At 33.9% G+C, this 15,094-nt stretch overlaps 1 protein-coding gene and 1 long non-coding RNA gene across 13 annotated transcripts in view; one reads left to right on the top strand and one right to left on the bottom strand.

The window, feature by feature from the left end:
• mAChR-A (muscarinic Acetylcholine Receptor, A-type) overlaps positions 1 to 15,094 on the bottom strand; it is a 44,373-nt gene that overhangs the window by 22,356 nt on the left and 6,923 nt on the right. For all 10 annotated transcript variants that reach the window (XM_069130273.1, XM_069130280.1, XM_069130277.1 and 7 more), the window contains one exon: positions 2,509 to 2,800. The gene's annotated coding sequence lies outside the window, so the exon portion shown is untranslated. The remainder of the gene's footprint in view (positions 1 to 2,508; positions 2,801 to 15,094) is intronic.
• Positions 4,455 to 8,777, top strand: LOC138188137 (uncharacterized). 3 transcript variants are annotated; one of them, XR_011175376.1, is made up of 6 exons: positions 4,455 to 5,433; positions 5,543 to 5,738; positions 6,057 to 6,412; positions 7,430 to 7,731; positions 7,802 to 8,060; positions 8,368 to 8,777. It is a non-coding gene; the product is annotated as an uncharacterized LOC138188137 (long non-coding RNA). The 3 variants fall into 3 exon arrangements; XR_011175375.1 differs by lacking the exon at positions 6,057 to 6,412 and having other exon boundaries at positions 4,460 to 5,433; XR_011175377.1 differs by lacking the exons at positions 4,455 to 5,433; positions 5,543 to 5,738; positions 6,057 to 6,412 and adding an exon at positions 6,881 to 7,360.

The raw sequence follows: 15,094 nt of genomic DNA on the forward strand, positions 1-15,094 counted from the left end.
GTCTCGTTATAACGGACCTCACTGTAGATCTTTGTCTTGATGGAAAAATTAAAAAAAAAAAATTTTTAAATAAATTTGTGATAAATAAAGGGGGTGATTCTACGCGAAAAAAGAAGTCGAAAATATAGAATAAAAATTTTTCGTTCGAGGCTTTGTTTTCGAGAAAATCGACTTTGAATTTTCGCTCGGTACGCGTGCACTTTATCGCGTCTCGTTATAACGGACCTCACTGTAGATCTTTGTCTCGATGGAAAAATTAAAAAAAAAAAATTTTTAAATAAATTTGTATTCTATATTTTCGACTTCTTTTTCGCGTAGAATCATCCCCTTTCCGCTTGTACCACCAGTTACCAACCACTCTGTATATACAGACAACGTTTGCCGGGGAAGAAATGGGATACCCTGTAGAAAGTACTATGTATGTTTTTTACATACATCACATTCAATGCATTTTTGCATTTTCAAATTTTCCATCAACGATTATGATAATTAAGTAGCTTAAGAGACTTTCGAGTGACGTTTTTTTGGAAAATTGTTACTGTCATCGACATCTAAATACTACAAGGATTACCGTGCACAGGTTAACCGTATTATGCTCAAGCATAGCGATAATAATCTCCTTCTGTTTGGCAAGTATAATCCAGCCAGAGTTACGGGATACGGAAATTTATCTGGTGTCGTCTCTATAAATTTCTCTCGGCCGCTATCACATGAATCGATCGATGTCATTAATTATTTAACCAGATCGCCTAATTATCATAATCGTTTAACAGTGTAACAATATGATCGATGCGTAAACTGATCGTTTAGTTATTCGCTACTTTGTCAGCTGATTAGTCAACTAATAAGACTCGATTATCCAAAGATTTCGAATTTCGTTTAAACTTTAACCAGTTAATTGCGGAATTTAATTTTAGAAACCTCCCGTAGGATTGAGTCGTGGAGTGCGTAAATAAATATAAGCGACGACGAGTATACTCGTCGAATGCATCGAAATAAAATTTTTGTTCCACGTGTATACTCGTCGAACGTAGTTATCTGTTTAACGTAACTCGTTGTTGCAATCGTTCTCGAGAAATTCAAATTTTACAAGGAGATATTAATTTTCGTTAATTCTTCGACGTGGAAATTACGCGCGAAGCTAATCAATTGTCATTCATATCAAAACAAGGAAAGAAATATACTAAATATTATAATGTATGCTACGATATTTAGATAATGGAAAATTCGAATAGCTGGACGTTCGGATAATGGCGTTTTATTGTTTCGCAAAAGTACCTTTCAAGACGTTGGTAATGTTTGTTGGTTTATGAAAGTCATACTACGTCATTATGACATGCAAACAGAGCATCCACCGTTAGTATTTTCAATTTTATTTTTAAAGGAATACGATTTTGCTCGATCAAGTCGATTGTCTGTTCCCTATGACAGCTGACTGTGTCACGTTGCCAACGATACATAACACATCGACAAGATCGTCCATTGTTCCAACGAAACAATAACGATCGTAGCGCCATTTACTGGAAATCCGTCGAAACTTTCGCGTTCGTTCGGTATTATACTTATAGGATGATATATTTAAAGATATAAAATAACAGAATGAACTTTTAAAGGAAGTAAAATAAAATTCTAGTTATTATTATTCAGTTAGCTATTGCGACCTCTTTGAAAAGCGTGTACCTAAAATTTGTCGCATTGTTCACACTATATATAGATTTTTCACAATAATTATTTATTTTTTTTTATTTATTCGTTTCATCTCGTCTTAGCCTCGAAATATTCGAAACATCTTGAAATTTACGAACATATTTTAGTTTTCACTAAAATTCCAATTTGAACAACAAATTATAACTTCTTTTTACGTATGACGAGTATACTCGTCGTAACATAAGATACTGCCATTTCATCATGACGAGTATACTCGTCATAGTATAAAATACTGCCATTTCATCATGACGAGTATACTCGTCATAGCATAAGATACTGCCATTTCATCATGACGAGTATACTCGTCATAGCATAAAATACTGCCATTTCATCATGACGAGTATACCCGTCAGAAACAGCTAACTGGTTAATAAGGGGAACTGTGCGCTTTTATCTTTCATCTGTATGTTACGGTAGATCAAAATGTGGCATGGTCGTTGCATGATATTATGCATTATTCATTTTCAGAATCACTCTTGTGAAATTTCAATTTAAAAGAAAAAAGAATCTTCAATTTTCTTCTTGCATTTTCTACTTTACGTGCTAGTTCTTTTTTCTTATGCCTATATGCATGTATATTTGTATGTATGAACATCGTATTGCGTAATACCAAGGTAAAATTTATTAAAAAAAAAAAAAAGAAGAAGAGAAGATATTGATGTTTAAATATATTATCATCGTATCGCGTAATATGTAATTAAAACTTATTTAAAAAAAGGAAAAAAGGGAGAAGGATAAAAAGTTTCTACGTCTGCACTTAACGAACGATAAAACAGATTTTCAATTATAAATTCTACTTACTTTTCGCTGATGCGTGCTTTCTGGAGCTCATAGTTGGTTAACGACAGCATGTCACATTTCCTGTTACACCGACGAATCCTCCTCAGGGAGCGCACCGCGGTTAATGAAAGCCCCATCGCCAGTCACCGGCATCTTGAACCTCGTGAACATAATAGCCGGCAGAGAATTCTACTTTTCATCGATCGAAACCCGCCTGAGGTTGCATTCTTCAACCGGGTATTTCACAGTCACGATATATCACAGTCGAAGGTGGTACTTCAGTCGGTGTTTCGCGGAATACAACGAACGATTACTGCAAATAAAAAAAAAACAATTATGAGAGGAGCCTCAGAATGCTGAATTAACTTTTCGAAGGATAGGAACAAAGAACATCACGAAATAGCTTTAGCGAGAAAGTTTAAGCTTTAACCAGTTAAACAATTTTTAATTTAGCTAAATCTAATTTTAAAAATTCCTTACGCGCGTAGTTAAATTAAATTAAGCAATGACGAGTATATACGTCGAACGCAGGGCAAACGCTCGTATTACAAATTTTACGAAGAAAGTAACGCAAAACAAATATCACATTTTTATTTGATAAAAATTAACAATTTATTATTGGAAAAGGTATCGCTAGTAAAAATTTAAAAATTGCCAAAAAATAATAAAATAAAATAGACAAAACAAATCGGAGAATAGCCGATATACGCGATAAAATACAGAAATGGCGATTCATTGGGGAAAATGGAGAATTCGATTTATACAAAGCGATACATTACACGAAGTATAACCGATACACCAAAGAGAATAATCCAGCAATAAAAATTTTGTTTATAAAATACATAACAGTTTTACTAGAAGTATAAAAAAACATACCGCTAAATATCATTTATATTGCCTTTTACTAAAATTTTGAGTTTTTATAGTAAATGGTAATTCTTTATTTTACACGACGAGTATACACGTCGAACGCAGTTGTTTAGTTCATACGTGGATTTAAGTAAAGAATCGTACGTTAAGTTTTACGGCTACCGTTTTAAGTACGGAGGAATGAGAAATAGAAAATCGTAAATCAAACGCATTTCTAGGCAGTAGATACTGAAATAAGATCAAATTACTATCGATTAAGTTTTAATATTTTAGTCCACTAATAATAGAACAACGTTAAATGAATTTAATTGTATTGTTCATAAAGCGAAGCTTACAAGAGATGATAATTGGTATGGAGGTTATTCTTATATATATAAAAAAAAAAATAAATAAATCAAAACGTAGAATAAGATTTTTCCATTTGTAACTCCATTTTCGAGAAAATTAAGCTTGGAAATTTGTTAAGTATATGTGAATAGCGTGACAAATTATCATCTTTAAAACCTTTGACGGAAACGTAATATCGCGTTGTTATTAAGGTTAACAACCAATTAGCCGATTTATCATAGTCATCAGCCTACATACGAGTTCTAAGATCTATATGGATAGCGGAACTTTGAATTCTAATTAGAACTCGGAAGTCGTGCAGTTTCTTCGTGCTGTTTCAATAGCAATTATATGTATAGTTTATCACAAAGCCGCAAAAGCGACGAAAGGAGATTGCCAGCCAGTTGGCCAAATTGAACATTCATGTTAATATTCGATATTTTGTCTCGATCAATCTTATGTTACAACTTTTTCTTTTTTCATTTGATTTTCATTTGATTGTTTCGATTATTTTCTGAACTTGATTTAGGTATTGATATTAAAATATGAATTTACAATTTGGATATGAATGGTGATAAAAAAATATAAATTTCCATAAACGTCCAGACGTTACTAATTCGTTATTTAAATTCAAAGTTGAGAACTATAATCTTTGGAAGTTTCCATTTCTCACGATTAGATGCTTTCTAGAGGCGTCTAGTGGAGTGTTTGCCTTCGTAACAGCGACAACTTTACCGTACCGTAATGTTAGTTCCTTTTCGCGAGAGTTGGCACGAATGATTTGTTTTTATTGTTTTCCCCTAAAAGCGTGCGAGTTCCTTCCTTCTCGAGAAGGAGACACGTAACGTGTACACGCGGGTGCAGTTATAGCGAAGGGACGCGCGATAAAATGTGTGTTGAAAGTCATCGGGGCTTTGTACTCCTTTATCTCAATAAAATCCAGCAGTCCGGACTGAGTGAGAGAAATGTTTTGAAGATAGAGACAGAGAGAAGAACAAAGGAATGTAAACGTACAGGTGGAAGAATGGGCCGACCTGGAAAATGTTTATTAAAATAATACATCACTTCGTTTGAGCGGATGTTATCTCGAAATATAATTATGCGTTCGTTTGCCTGAATAAGGAAGTGATTCTCCATCGAATTATTTTATCATTTAGCTATCAAATAAACGAATCTTTCGTTTAATCGATACGCAACAAAATTAATATCAGAAATAACAGTGGCTCGAAGCAATTTTATGGATTTATAATATCTGCATTTTTAGCTATTTCAAAGGCTTTTTTATCAAGTATACGGATAAAAACTTCTATTGTGTTTTCCCTTGCGATTTGTGTTTTCCTCGTGCAGATTTCAAAATCTTAGAGAAGCTTTCAAACAGATGGGGGCTGATCTTTAGTCGAATACATCCATCTGAAATTTTCGTAACCTTTTTCTAAGCTCTTATACACAGCAACCGACCAACGTTATAAACGATTCTTCCGTAATAAAGAACATCAACCACGGACTACAAGTGTTTCTTTATTCTATGCAATTAAATTGGCCCCAACGTCATTAAGCTACCGCTGCAGGCATAGCGCAAGAGCGCTAGTTACGCACGCACAGATTGACACATTCGTTAGCAAATGTACGGTCAAAAACAAGATGCAAGTGTCAAGGGTTCTCTACTTTACACCTTTGAACATGTGAACCTTTTCTTGTGTTTTCTTAATCCTCCATCTGAATTGGATCGTTTTCGACCACTAATTTGAAGTAATTTTCTATTTCTCTCATATTTTAGTTCAACTTTTGCTTTCCTTAGAAAAACATTCACACATACACATGCACATACACGTACATATATATATATATATATATACAGGATTCGGCCGAATAACACGCAGAAGCGTGCATGACGTGATTTCTTATGAAAAAGTAAGCATGGAATAGAATTTCAGTTGATAATAGAAGGCTTAGTTTTCGAGAAAATTGAGTTTGAAAAGTATACTTGGACATGGCTAATTACCGTAAACTGGATACAAGTAAACAATCAATATGGCGCTGTTGTAGAAGCGAAAGTAAGTAAAACATGTAAAATAAAATCTTTCCGTTTAAGACTTTATCTTTAAGAAAATAAAGCTTGAACGTGTTTAGTTAAGAATCGATCTAGTACTACACGTACAATAAAGTTTCAAATTTATTTTTTCGGAAACAACGTGTCTTGAGAGAAAATTGTATTTTATATTTTTGACTTATTTTCACACGTAGAACCACCTCCTGTCGATTATATTTAGTCCGTAACTAGCCACGTTCAATTTTCAAACTCGATTTTCGCGTAAACTAACCGGAGAATGAAGAAGTTTTGTTCTATATTTTTTTTCTTATTTTTCTACAAGGAGTCACGTCCTGCACGGTTTTACAGGTTATCCGGCAGGATCCTGTATATAACATGTAAAAATAAAAACCACTAGATGATAGATGTTCTGGAAGCTTGGAAAAGTATTCAAGAATTTTGGGGAGCTTTTTTAAAACACAAAAACGTAAAAAAAGGACCGCATGGATTTAAACGAGCCAGTATGCAGACGAAGGGTTAAACGCTAGTGAATATAATATGCAGTGGCTTAATAACGAAATAAACAATCAATCAGCGATTAAGGAAGAACCATCGATCAATAATTTTTCAGTAATTGTCTGTCTGACTGTCGTTGCGTGTAACCTGGAAACGTCAGATATGACAAGCAGCCAATGCACGGTATAATATTCATCACACGGCCGCACGCATGAAACAAAAAGAGAAGAGAATAAGAAATACTAAAAAAAAAAAAAAAAAATTCTAGAAATACTAGAAAAATCAATTAAACCTCGATTGAAATCATGTCATTACGATATGACTTGACTGGTTCCTCTCGAAACAGCCGCATATTTAATATTTTAGATTTCTCTTAAAAATTCTAAAATTATTATAACGTTTCTATAGTAATCAATTATGAAATGTAATTTCCCGAGGAACGAAAAGTTTTTGGTCGCTTAGCTTTCAAAGTTGCACAGTGTTGTTTTCGGTAGAAGGAAACAACACTGTAATTTTGTGTTGCAGCGCGGCAGTCGACCGGACAAAGTATACGCGATGAAAGTATAGTTAGAGAAAAGAGGCAGCTTTTGCTGGACATTAAAAAGGAATTTCTTTCCTGGCCTCTTTAAAGAGAATTCCTTTGTGCAAAGTTTTAAGTATTTTCTCTGAGCTCAAAGAACTTCTGTAACGACCTCAAACAAACTTTTTACAACTTTATTCGCCATGCCTAACTATGTTTTGTTTAAATACGATATTTGATTGACGATCGTCTAAATAATATATTTTGTCAATTTTTAATAATTATTTTAGCACTAACCATACCAGGCCCGGTCAGATAAGCAGTTTTAAAATTTAATTTAAAATTCTACATTCATCGTTACCTCTATTGTTCATCCGACTTTATCTAAATTCTGATATTAACAAAAATTGAGAAATTGATTAGTCAGATAATTTACACAATTTAGATAAGGTTAAGCGAACGAAAGAAATAACGATGAGAAGCTCCGTTATATGAACGTTCTGTCAGCTGAATGCTACGATTATTATGCGTAAACATTGTAAACAAGTGCAGAATGTTCACATACTTCCGTAGGATTTCTACTAACCACGGACATAATTACGAACCAAGATGTAATTAGAATTCATAAAAAGTCAAGTTTAGGAGAGTACAGTAACATGGTAGGAAATGCCTGATTGTAGATGAAAAACGAAACGCCGAGAAGTGTACGAGGTAAACTTTCTTGCCGTGTGAAATGCTAGAAGAAAATGAGGAACTGAACTTGGGCGGAAATGACACAGACAAAGTTATCGCAATGTCACGTGGAATAACAGGATGCAACGATTGTGACGAGTCCAGTGTAACAGAGTGCTATCGATTCGCTAAGAATTACAATAATCGAGCACATTCTTCCGACGAAGTTAGCTCGCAAAATGTTTTGAACGACGACCGAGAAGTGGAATAATCAGGATGAAACGAACGACATCAGTAACGAAGTTTCGTGGTATTTATTTTCGATTTTCGAACAGGCAGATTTATACACAATCGCAACCATAATTGAAGATTTCTTGTAGACAACACCGTAAGTGGCAAATATCGAATTTTTTTAGGAGAGAGGAAAAGTTTGTCTGGCTTAAAAGCACTTTCAAAATTTCATTTTGCTTCAATTGTTATACGACCTTAAGCGTATAATAATCCAAATGGCTTAGAAAATTCTCTAGTTTCTGCTCTAGCATAGTCGAAATTCATCGGGAAAAGGATTGTACTTGTAGAAGAGCTTGCATGCAACCAAAAGCCCAAAGCCAAAGCTCTTAGTTATAAATATCATTCGCTGTAAGTATCGATACTAAATAACTTGTATAAAAACAAGTAATATTTTCTTCCAAGATGATTTTTTTATCTTTATCACAGAAGTATATTTTATAATGTTCCGAGCAAAAATTGTTGAGCATGTCTGTCGCTTAATGATATTCACATTGTTTTATATAAATTCGTTATAATTTTTATTTCAACGCTATCAGTAATTATTTACAAATAGAAATTGTTCTTGAATCTTAAATATTTAAATACAGAATATTCCCATTGGCAGGTACGACATTATACGATAAAAAAACATATTTTTTTATTTTTGCACTTACAGCCTTGTCTACTACTAAAGAAATCTTCAACTATGATTTAATACTTCATAGATCCAATATGGTTACGCTTGAAAACAGGAGAAAGATTGCTCACATTTTTTTCTTATTAATGTTTCGTATAATCTCGTTGATTGCCCCCAAGCTATTTCAGCTTATAAATTTTAACGCGTGTTCGAGGTCTTTGCGTAATGCTTTCCGGATTGACTTCTTTGCGAGCGATATTAGAAACAGCGACTCGATTACCAGGCCATGTACACACGATAACGCATTATCGGATCAAGATGATCTCTTTCCTGAATCCTTTCGCAAGTTTGGACGCTCGATGTTCGCAATATATTAGGTCGTCCGAAAAGTTTCTTTCATTTTATAAGAAAATAATGGATACACAACATTTTCTGTCTTATATTGTTTTATCGATTTTGTTTCTATTGTTTGATATTGTTTTTGTATGATTCATTTTGTTCTATCAAGATAAAGATCATAACGTTCGACGGATTAGGTTTCATGTTTGTACAAAGATGAGTCGTTGTAAAAGACGTGTCTGTAAAAGAAAGACACTTTTCGGACAACTTAATACAACGCCTAAATATTCGGAACGATTTAAAGCTTAGAACTCTTGAAAGTCTTAATAATCTTGATAATCTTAGAAGTCCTGAAAGTCTTGATAGTCTTGGAAGTCTTGAAAATCTTAATTACCTTGATAATTCTGAATGTCTTGAAAGTCTTGGTAGTCCTGAAAGTCTTGGTAGTCTTGAAAGTCTTGGAAATACTGGAAGTTCTGAAAGTCTTGAAAATCTTAATTACCTTGATAATCCTGAAAGTCTTGAAAGTCTTGGAAGTCTTGGTAGTCTTGAAAGTCTTGGAAATATTGGAAGTCCTGAAAGTCTTGATAGTCTTGGAAGTCTTGAAAATCTTAATTACCTTGATAATCTTGAAAGTCTTGATAGTCTTGGAAGTCTTGAAAATCTTAATTACCTTGATAATCTTGAAAGCCTTGATAGTCTTGATAATTTTGGAAGTGCTGATAGTCTTGGAAATATTGGAAGTTCTAAAAGTCTTGATAGTCTTGGAAGTCTTGAAAATCTTAATTATCTTGATAATCCTGAAAATCTTTAAACTCTTGGAAATATTGGAAGTTCCGAAAGTCTTAGAAATATTGGAAGTTCTGAAGGCCTTGATAGTCTTGGAAGTCTTGAAAATCTTAATTACCTTGATAATCTTGAAAGCCTTGATAGTCTTGATAATTTTGGAAGTGCTGATAGTCTTGGAAATATTGGAAGTTCTAAACGTCTTGATAGTCTTGGAAGTCTTGAAAATCTTAATTATCTTGATAATCTTGAAAATCTTAATTATCTTGATAATCTTGAAAATCTTAATTATCTTGATAATCTTGAAAGCCTTGATAGTCTTGATAATTTTGGAAGTGCTGATAGTCTTGGAAATATTGAAAATTCTGAAAGACTTGATAGTCTTGATGGTCTTGAAAGTCTTGAAACTCTAATCGCGGGTCCTAATACGTATACTTTGCCATCAATTTCGAATGTGTTAAATATTAAATCAAATTAAATATTAACCCCTTTCGTTCTGTTATGTGAAACTTCTCTTACATAAACACATTTATACACCGATTAATTCATTTAACGAACGTTCTACTGTGATCGTATTATTTATTATTAAGATTAAAGATGTAAATAAAGTAGAAAGAGAGGCGAAACGAATAACGGGAGGGAAAATTTTACACCTCGGATATACGATATGTGTGATAAAAGCCGTGAAACGTGATAGGATCGTAACAGTCGAACCATTTCCTGCGTAATTCGTTGTTGAGAATGAAGCCTTGGGCGGCCAAATCTTTGTCACCGAACATAGTACATAAATTCTCAGTTATCGTTATGGTATCGTAGCTGTGTTATCGCATATGTTCCTCTCGCGAATCTTTAATTTTCCTCCTCAGGTGTTTCTTCCATGCTAACTGATTTGAATAAAAAACTGAAAATATAGCAGAGATCGAAGTATTTTATTTCTAACTAAAATAAATAAATATTCGCAACTTTTATAAAATAAAATATTTCAAACTCCCTTCGAACGAACAAAAATTTATGGTCGAAGGAAATATCGTGTTTCGTATTTTTCGAAAGTGAATGAAACGTCAGTTTTTACGAAGATAAAAATATTCTATTTTTCACGAAGATAAGAGAGTATTTTGTATTTAGCGGAAATAAATATTCTCGATTTTCATGCAATGAAATATTTCCGATATTCCTGTGCCGATTATTTTGAAAACAAACACTGCGACATAGTATTTCTCGCGCGACATATTTTATTTAATAAAACGTTAACAAAGATAAAGAAGGAAAATTGCAACGAAAACAAAGCTTCTTCTCCAGAACGATAATCTTCGGAATTTTCTTGATATCATCAATTTCCCAGATTGCTTTTCAAATCGTTATAAAGTTGGAAAAGTAGCACGAGTGACAGCAATAAAAGTAAAATAAGAACGAAGTGAGAGGAGAATGGTTGAGTAAGCCAGTAGTATAAGCGTTATTCGGTCAGACCACGAGATTCAAAGTTCGCTTCTTCTTTCGATGCGAGGTAAAAAGACCAACAGTATCAGAATCGACGAGCATTACTCGCATTTTCTGAACGAATTCATCTTAAATCAATAAAAATTCTTGCGAAATTTTATACGAGAAATCTTCTTCGTTCCTTTGCCTGATTATTTACGTTTCAACGCTACTGGATTTGTCTTCACAATTAAAAAAGCTTCCCTAGCAGGCACATGTGATTTTATTTCAGACAGTCCTCGATTCTTCCCTATCAAAGAATTTTTCTTCTTAAGAATACTTGTTCTTTGTTGTAAAATATTCTTTTCTTCTCTCTCTCCATCTCTCCCTCTCTCTTTTTCAACAGACAATAGACAATTGATTTGGTAAAGGCCTCTATGTAAGGGCCAATCGTTAGATTTTTATACCATTTCTGTGAAAAGCTTGGAAAACTCTAAAAGCTATAAAATCGTTTTCAAAAAATTAATTCAAGTAGAAAAATTAAGAAAGTACACGATTAAGTACTTGTATAAGTAACAATCTTTCTTTTATACAGCGTTGATTTGTACTATTCCTTTGAGCCTTATTATCCTTGCTACTAATAATTAAATAATACATCCTCTTCAATGTTCGTTTTTATAATTTTCCAGCTGTCTTTATTTATATACATTTTTCGTCTAAGTTCACTATACGTTTTGGCTAGTCTTTTAAGACGTGATCGACTAATTTTGGCCTTCTCCTGTCACATATTTGACATAGTACTTCTTCATTCATATATTATGATACTTCACTTATTCTCTTGATTTTCTAGTCTTTTCTTTCGGTCAGTTTTATCCGTGCTATTATAATAATTAATATTACCCAGAGAAATTGTACCGATTTGTCCTCTTCTTCTCTACTTTATTTCCACAAATGTCAATTACTACGTATTTTTTTATACTCGACCAATTAATTCACTAACCGATCCATATAATTTCTTTCAGAAGTATTATTAACACTTTACCGACCGATAGCCGATTGGTCGGTTTTTTGTCGTCGACGTTTACCGACCGATACCCGATTAATTGTTTTTTTGTCGCCGACGTTTACCGACCGATAGTCTACTAATCGGCTTTTGTCGCCGACAATCTTTCTCATTTGAGCAGTAATTTGTTATCTAGTACTAAGGTACCTTGCTCGGTTGCGTCAGTTGCGTTGCTGTGTAAGCTCCCACAGTTTTATACCAATTTGAAAAACTTACCGTTCGCGATGAACGAAAAGAATGGTATTGGAGAGTCTATACCGAAACACAGCCGGCGCCAGGGAGAATCTGCGCCAGAGCTGTCGGTCAGACGTGCGTATGCTGTAGAACCGGTAGCGGTCAGTAATGTGTTAACATTATTATCAACATTAACAGTATTATTAACATGTTCGACGCAACTCATGTTAAATTATACTCGATTCTATATAACTTGTTATTCAGAGTTCGTGAACTTACACAACTTGCTCTGTTAAATATTTATCTGCACATACAACATGTTACATTCACATGCTAAATGTACATATTATAGAGCAACAAAGTTACCTTGCATAAAAAGCTCAAATTTTTGCCGCTCGTACTAGTATTTAATAGCAAACAAAACGAGACGATAATTAGAATAACTAATAATACGATAGAACGTGCAAATATACATTCGACTAAATCGTACTAACGACTGGCGAAACGCGAACCAAGTCAAAGCTCTACAAATTGGTTTAACGATCGGACCTAACAAGTGTATCTGAAATCTGGAAACTCTCTAATTCAATCAGGTCCCCGTGAAGCTCATATTGAAAGAAAAAAAAATAACTAGAACACCAGGCACGAAATATCATTGCAACATTTCGAAATTACGTTTCCACTATGAAACGAACGCAGTTTTTCAACTTTCAGAAGATATCGTAAACGTTGCAAACGGATGTTTGATCAATTACATTTGTTGCTTGGAAAATTGCCATTCGTAACAACAAATTGATCGACGGTTGTTCTAAACTCACAAGCAATGGAATTTTTTGGTAATAAAATCCCGAAACATCGCGTTCGATCAAATCAATTTCTACTATGATTTTAGACAATTTGCCTCCTGATGGTCGACTAATATTACTATGTATCTAACATTTATAAAAGTAATCAATCTCAACATTAGAAGATTGTGTTAATTTCCAAAATCCAAATCTAGAATTAATTGATATTATTATTTATTGAGATATGTATAATTTCATGTGCTAGACTAGATTGGCCGCGTAGTAGTGGCATACGTATGTGAATACGAGTGTGCGGAAGTATGTGTGTGCGCTGCGTCTCGAAAAACAGATGAATATAACTGTTCCGTTGGCAGTGTGGTATGGAAGATGGCGAGACAAAGAGAATGCTTAGACGCGTGCAAATGTATATCGACGAATATCCTAGAAATCGTTTATTAAATAAATCTAAAACTATTTTAATATGAATTCTAAGTGTATCCTTAGTGTTCCTTTACTTTTATTTCGGCAATTAAGATCCACAATTCTCAACAGTATTATTATTTGATTATCGTATGGAGACTGTAAGCCTAGTACTACAATCTCTATCACAAACGTGCACATTTCACGCGTAGAATTAATCGATATTTACATAGCGTATACCGTGGTACACATTTCGCGTTCGAATGTTTCAAAACCTCTTTTTTTTTCTTTCTTTAAATCATCTCTGATTTAACCATGCTGGTGCCTCGTTCGTCTTCTATTTAAACGAAAATTAAACAGTCATTCGTCAAAGCTTGTTTCAGTTCAAAGAACAGGATTTACTGCGAATTCTATTACTCGATCGGAGATTTTTGAATCACCGTTACAATTAAAGCTGCACTTTTATCTCTCGGTGGAACCTCCGCTCGAGCAAAGAAGTTTCGCGAGTCTTTGAACGAATATCTGATCGCCGAACTTGTACTGAAAGAAATTTCAGAAAGCCAAGCCTTTTCTACTTCGTCAATTTAATCCCGAAAAAAAAGAAAAGAGCGTTTAATAGAAATTATAACGAGAGTGATGCTCGAATTAAATCAACCACTGTACGGAGCACTGCTGCTAATTCGTTTTAACGTAAAAGCGTAGAAAATATCAGCGCGCGTTCCATAGTCAAACGAACGAATTTCTGCTGTGAAAGATTCTTTTCGTAAAAATCCTCGGATAATAATACACGTAAACACGAATTTATCTGTTTTTCGTTTCTTTCAATTTCCTTATAACGAGACGAATCCACGAGAAGATTATCGCTTCTGGTAATTATTTTACCATTTACTACATACAAAGTAGTTACAATTTGCTGTTTAAATTGCAATTTAGTAATTGCAGGAAACTGCAGTAATAAAATTAAAAAATAAAAATCATTTCATTACAACTTAATTCTATATTATAACAGCCACACATACTCTGTGTTTCACGAGTATACTCGTCATCGCTTACCTTTTGCGACACAATTTAGGTGCACACTTTTCAAACAGATGGCGACAGCATATTGATTAATACAAATTAAGTCGTTAAATCACCTAAATACATTTCAATGCATTTTTCCAACACTCTATGTGCAAAATGAAAGGTTTGCAAAGATCGGGGGATGAAAGTTACTCGAGAAAATAAGACTTAATCTCGAAATCTAGGCTTCTCCATTTTGTCGAAAACTAAAACGCTGAAAGCACTATTAAATCTAGGGCTCACGGCAACTCGACGACACTCGCCAGTTTGAATTACGGATTCTTTAAACGCTTCAACTATTTCATCCCTTCCTAATTTCAATTATCAAACTTTTTTTTTCTTCTTCGGTACTCTTGCTCAGATAATAACATCTTTCATTACGAATTACCGCTTCTTGTTTGTTATTCGTTCGTCCCACAGCCTGTCTCGTATCAATCCTTTAGGAACATAGACGAATTTATGCTTGTACGGAGTAACTTTTTTTCATTTAATCGTTCTGCTTATTTCACGATATATATCGGAGAGTTTAACGAGGAAACTTGGCGATTACATAGAGAGCTGGTCGGTGTAAGAAATAAGTTGGTACAAAAATATGTTCCATCCAGTTTCTGTAACAGATTATTATTGGCCGATAATTTGGAATCGTCTACTTCAACTTGTTTCACGATCGTTACAGCGCAGAATCTTTAAAAGAAGCTGTTTCAGGTATAAAATATTTTAT

This window comes from Bombus flavifrons, chromosome 16 (assembly GCF_040668555.2).
Source record: "Bombus flavifrons isolate JBK064 chromosome 16, iyBomFlav1_principal, whole genome shotgun sequence".
Taxonomy (NCBI): Eukaryota; Metazoa; Arthropoda; class Insecta; order Hymenoptera; family Apidae; genus Bombus; species Bombus flavifrons.